The 6,173-nt window shown below is 40.4% G+C and overlaps 1 non-coding gene across 1 annotated transcript; it reads right to left on the bottom strand.

Annotated features, from left to right (window-relative positions):
• Positions 1-3,163: 3,163 nt before the first annotated feature.
• Positions 3,164-3,257, bottom strand: TRNAI-UAU (transfer RNA isoleucine (anticodon UAU)). The gene is made up of 2 exons: positions 3,220-3,257; positions 3,164-3,199 (listed from the first exon to the last, which is right to left on the bottom strand). It is a non-coding gene; the product is annotated as a tRNA-Ile (tRNA).
• Between the last annotated feature and the right edge of the window lie 2,916 nt (positions 3,258-6,173).

The following is a 6,173-nucleotide window of genomic DNA, read 5'->3' as shown; positions in this document are numbered from 1 at the left end:
AGTTATCTATTGCTGTATAACAAACCATCTCAAACACAGTGGCTTAAAATACTATGCCCAAATGTAGTAACTTGAAGCAACTGTGATTATTTATTAGCTTATGATTTTACAGTTTTGACAGAGAATGACAGAGAGAGCTTATCTCTACACTGTGTGGCATCTGCTAGAGTTGTTAAGGTATGAGATGGCTTTTTCACTCACAGGTTTGATGTCTTAGAATAGTTGGAGTAGTTGAGGGTTTGCAAGGAATATCTCTCCATGTCTTTCCATGTGGTTAGCTTGAGCCTCTGCACACCATCACAGTCTCTAGGTATTTGAACTTCTTACATGGGAGCTGGCTTCTCCTTAAAGGTAAAAGTGGAAGCTGATATGTTTTCTTACTGCCTGGGCTGAGAAATCACAAAATGTTATTTTTACTGCATTCCATTGCTCAAAGTAGTTACAAACCCAAACCAAATTCAAGGTGAAGGGAAACAGACTCTACTTCTAGCTGAGGAGGTGCCAAGCTCACATTGCAGAAGGGAATGAGGGATACTGTTTCAGTCATTTTCAGGAATCCAGTCTACCACAAGTGAAGACAAACTCTCCACCCACAAAAAGGGTGTGGATATAGAGAAGGAGTAATAATTTAATCAACTGTGCTGTATAATACGAAGGTGTATGTTAAAATGATTTTAAATGATTCTAGAGTCAGTCCCTTGCCCTGGTATCACAATCTGGAGGATTGTCATTTAACATAATAAACAAAACCACACTGCTGAAGTGGCCACCAAAAGTACTTCAGTTTTCTTTATTTTTGATAAACACCAGAGGCTGTCATAATTAGTATAATGGAATATTGGATACTGGTTTTCTTTGATGAAATTTGTCCTTGTTAATTAGTTAATTAATATATTAGAAACAAAGATCCCATGGGGTGAAGGGAAAAAACATTAGAAATATAGTCTCCCTAGGTAAATTAGTGGTTCCCAAAATGAATTAAATATTTAAGAGATACTGTTCAAAGGGAATAAAAATTAAATGAGCTCTAGCCTTTAACTTGAGGGATGGTGCCCTAGGCTGGAGATTTCAGTATTTCTGTGTCCTGCTGTGTCCAGAGGTTTTCTTCTTAGAGATGTTTGGCTGAATCCTCACTCTGAAATATTGTTGCATTTGCCTCAAGCAAAGCTTTCATGAAAGGTAGTTTTGGAGTTAGTAAAACAACAATGACAACATCAAAAACAAATGACAAAACCGTGGGAACTTCATTGAGCTTAGAGAACAGGTTTTATGACTGTTTTTTGCTTGCTTTCTAATAAATGACTATATATGTACAAAATTTTGTTGAAGATCTGCTATCACTATAACTCGTTGGTATGTTGTAGCTAACTATCCCTTTCCTTATACTATAAAGTAAGGTATAGTATAAAGTACTATAAAGTAAGCTGCCTACAGACATCTACCAAAAGCACCCAAAGTTGTGTATCACAAAACTGGCTTAAGACAGTTCACAAAAATTCTTTATGGCAAAGGTCACCATTTTTTAAACACTGTCTGCAGATACTCAATAATACCTTCAACTGATCAGGAACAGAGATAAAATAATTGAATTAAGGTGCTAAATCTATTCAGAAAAAATATCCAGAAGTTAATATAAGACAAAAAAAAAAGATATTAGTACTCTTTCAAACTAATACTAGAGCATTGTCTAACAAGCCCACTGAAGGGCCAAGTAATCCTCTGAGTTAATGCAACTTTTGGACGTCACTATTTACTAATGATTAGAAAATAGATTACAAGGTTAAATGTCATTATGTAGAAGATTAAGTTTTGAATGATTTTTACCCAGTAAAGATGCAACTAGTTTCTGTCTTTTAGATAAAAATAATCCCAAAGGCCATAGTTTTCACTGCCCCGTAGGACATTAGCTAGTTTTTTACTTAAACTTGCAATCTCATGTCAGCATTATTTTTCCCCCACTGACTATATACCTTTACCAGCCTTTTCTATTGCCATTGCAATCAGTTTACCATACTCCTCCTTTTCTCATTAGTGACTTAAATAAATATTTGATGATGAGTTACTATATATATATTTGAAGATTATGCTTTGATAGCTTTTAAGGTACTCCAGTGGCTTAGCAAGAACTACAAAGTGAGAAGGTGTTCACTTTATTATCATCTGGTGCATTCCTGAATGGGACCTCCCTAACCTTTCTCAGGAGATACTCTGTGAGTGGACAATGTCCAGATCCATGCAAGACCCATTTAGGAATACAGACCTCAAGAGAGAGTTATCTGTGCTCAGCTTAATTCCACTCAACTCCGTATCCCAAGTGGGACACATGTGCTTTCAGGTTTGTGGCAATCTTTATAGCTAGGAAAACAACTCCCAATTACTCAGTTCAATTCCCTCTCTTGGTGAAGAGTTGGGAAGCATATGATAAAAGCTATGTCCAGGCAAACTGCAGGTGTCATAGGGAGAGGAAGCATATTTTAAAGTCAAAATCCCTATCTACTTCCTACCCACCTCAGCCACAACAATATGCTTATTCTTGTAATGCTGTTCTAAAGATTTCAGGCTTCTGGGTCTATTATCACTCATCCTTTTCCAAGTCCAGGTAGTTGAATGCCTGAGGACACCAGGTGCTGTTTCTCAGTTGATAAAAGCTGCTAGATCTTCTATGACTGTTGATTTTTATCAGGGTAAAATTAAGTGGGGGAAAAATACTGGAGGGGACACTGTCGTCAGAAATCAGTCCCCCCACACCCCTCCCAATCAGAGCTTTAATCAGACAGGAACCTTTTACTATTTCCCACTTTTGAGTTTCCTTAAATGGAGTTCAATGCTTATCACCTGATGGGAGTTTCTTAGCACTAAGTATGTGCCAGGGGCTCCCCGAGAAACGATGATCGATGATCCTAAGAGCAAAGTGGAAAGAAGGATGTAAAGAGATGATGGTCTTTACCTGAGATCGACATGCAGGACAAAGTGGAGATAGACGGTAGCTAACTCACTGTGGCGCAACGGATTTTGTTGGTAATTGGCGTTGCTTGGTTCTAAAAGGGCTAAGGAAACCAATAGCAATAAACTGTGTACACAATTCCAAACACGTTAAAGACGGTGGAGTCGGATTACAGGGGGAAAGGCACTTCAAGTGATGCTATTTTGGGTTGGAAAACAATGCTCCAGGTGAGGCTCGAACTCACAACCTCGGCATCACTCGCACACATACTGCCATATAAGTACCGCGCGCTAACCGATTGCGCCACTGGAGCACCCAGCTCCTACTTCCGGTCACTCGTTACACTGCCTACACAGGAACATCCGGCGTGTTTGCTCTGGTCGTCACAGCACCGGTTCCTCGGGCGCGCGCCCTGAGTCCCGGGGCCGCCTCTCCCCCGGACGCGTGCGAAGGCGGACTGGGTTCCGCTGCTGTCTCCACGAGAGCCACCGGTCCTGAAAGAGCGGAGCATGCTTTGTTTGCGGAAACGAAAGCGAATACTTCTTTCCAAGGAGACTTGGGAAAGGGCGGACGCTCCTACTGCCTCAGGCTTCCCTGGAGGACCTTCTAGTGGCCGCCGTGTGGGCGGGCTAGCGTCCCGCTGCTGCGCTGGTTCCGGAGCCCTTCCCTTGCCTCTCCCAGGGTCCTTCTCCCAGCGTCGGAGGAAGGCCCGCCGTCTGCGAGTGGAGTGCGGGTGGTGGGAATCCCTGGGAGGATTACGAAATCCTTCAAGTGGGATTTACCAAAAGCGTTCCTTTCCGCTCGCTTCCGTTCCCGCTTAACAAACGTGTTGGAAACGTGTTGCTACTGAAAGGAAGTGGCGCTGGGCTGCATTTTCTGTGGCTGGTCTGCGAGAAACAGCCCTGGAATAGGGCCTCTATTTCTTCCTTGGAGCATCCCTCCGCGGGACCTGGGAGTTGAAACTCTCTAGGCTAAAGCAACTGAAGCAGGCCCAGGACTGGGTCTCTGAAATTCTGGGTGTCTCTACGCTGGGTTAAACTAAGTTTTTCAGAAAATGTCTAACTAGGCTAAAGACCTTGTGCTTCAGAGTGTTTTGAGAGGAGAGTTTGGGGAAAAGGGCTCTCTCTAGAAGGTAAATTTGTATGGGAGATGGGGAGTATGTGTTTACACGGAGTATCGGGCGTCTTTCTTATGGGTGGACATTGTGGATGAGAATGAGAGATTAAGGCAGAATTAGCTGGGCTTTTAATCCCAAACAGTGTTTTAAAAATAAAAACTATATATTTAAGGTGTACAACATGATGTTTTGATACATGTACACAGTGAAATGATTTCTACAGTCAAGCTAATTAACATAATACATCTCTTCACAGTTATTTTGTGTAAGTGGTGAGAGCACATAAAATGTACTCTCCGCAAGTTTCCAATGCACAATGCAGTATTAACTATAGTTATGCTATGCATTACATCTCTAGACTTATTCATCCTACAGAACTGCAACTTTGTATCCTTTGATCAACATCTCAACCATTTCCATACATCTCCACCTCTGGTAACCACTGTTCTACTCTGCTTCTATGTATTTGACTTTTTTAGAATCCACATAAGAGATCGTGCAGTATTGTTCTTTCTGTGTCTGGCTTGTTTCACTTAGCATAATGACATCGAGGTTCATCCATGTTGCAAACAGCAGGATCTTCTTTATTAAGGATGAATAATATTCTATTGTGTATATAAACCATATGTGCTTTATCCATTCATTGGTGGACAGACACTTAGGTTGATTCCATATCTTAGTTATTGTGAATAATGTTTCAACGAAGATGGGCATGCAGTTATTGCTTTGAGATCCTGATTTCATTTCCTTTGGGGATGTGAACCCTGAAAATCTGAGACATGTCTCAGTTAATTTAGAAAGTTGATTTTGCCAAGGTTGAGGACACACCCCTGTGACACAGCCTCAGGGAGTTCTGACTACCTGTGCCCAACGTGATCAGGGCACAGCTTAGTTTTATACATTTTAGGGAGACATGAGACATCAATCAATATATGTAAGAAGTACATTGGTTCCATCCAGAAAGGCGGGGACAAAGCAGGGAGGGGGCTGCCAGGTCTCACTTTTGAGTTTCTGATAAACCTTTCCAAAGGAGGCAATCAGAGTATGCATCTATCTCAGTGAGCAGAGGGATGACTTTGAATAGAATGGGAGGCAAGTTTGCGATGAGCAGTTTCCAGCTTGAATTTTCCTTTTAGCTAGGATTTTGGGGGTGCAAGATATTTTACTTTCACAGTATATACCCAGAAAAGGTACTGCTGGATCATGTGGTAGTTCTATTTGTAATTTTCTGAGGAACAGCCATACTGCTGTTTTCCGTAAAGGCTGTACTAATTTGCATTCCCACCCACAATGTAAAAGGGTTCCCTTTTCTCTACATTGCCAACACTTGTTATTTTTTATATTTTTAAATTGGTTATTATAACAGGTGTGAGATGATGTCTCATTGTGGGTTTGATTTGCATTTCCATGATGATTAGAGATGTTGAGCATTTTTTCTATTGGCCATTTTTTATGTCATCCTTGGGAAAATATCTGTTCAGATTCTTTACCTATTTTTTAATTAGATTTGGTTTTCTTGCTATTGAGTTGTATGTGTATATATATATATATATACCTTATATATTTTGGATATTAACTCCTTATCAGATACATGGTTTACAAATATTTTCTCCCAACCAATAGTTGCCTTTTCGTTTTGCCCATTGTTTTCTTCTCTGTGCAGATTTTTCGTTTGATGTAGTCTCACTTATTTACTTTTGCTTTTGTTTCCTGAGCTTTTGGTGTCCTGCCCAAGAAATCATTACAAAGGCCAGTGTCAAGGAGGTTTTCCCTTACATTTTCTTCTAGGAGTTTTACAATTTCAGGTCTTCTGTTTAAGTCTTTAACCTATTTCTAGTTGAATTTTATGTAAGGTGTAAGATAAGGGTGTAATTTTTTTATTTTGTATGTGGGTTCCCAGTTTTCCCAACACCATTTATTGAAGAGGCTGTCTTTTCCCCAATGTGTATTTTTGTCACCCTTGTCAAAAATCAGTTGACTCTAAATGTGTAGATTTATTTCTGGGCTCTCTATTTTGTCCCATCGGTCTATGTGTCTGGTTTCATGTCAGTGCCATGCTGTTTTGATTGTATGGCTTTGTATAGTATATTTTGAAGTCAGGTAGTGTGATGC

This window comes from Pongo pygmaeus, chromosome 5 (genome assembly GCF_028885625.2).
Source record: "Pongo pygmaeus isolate AG05252 chromosome 5, NHGRI_mPonPyg2-v2.0_pri, whole genome shotgun sequence".
Lineage (NCBI taxonomy): Eukaryota > Metazoa > Chordata > Mammalia > Primates > Hominidae > Pongo > Pongo pygmaeus.
Note: the sequence above shows the minus strand (reverse complement) of the source record. Positions and strands in the feature narration are given on the sequence as shown.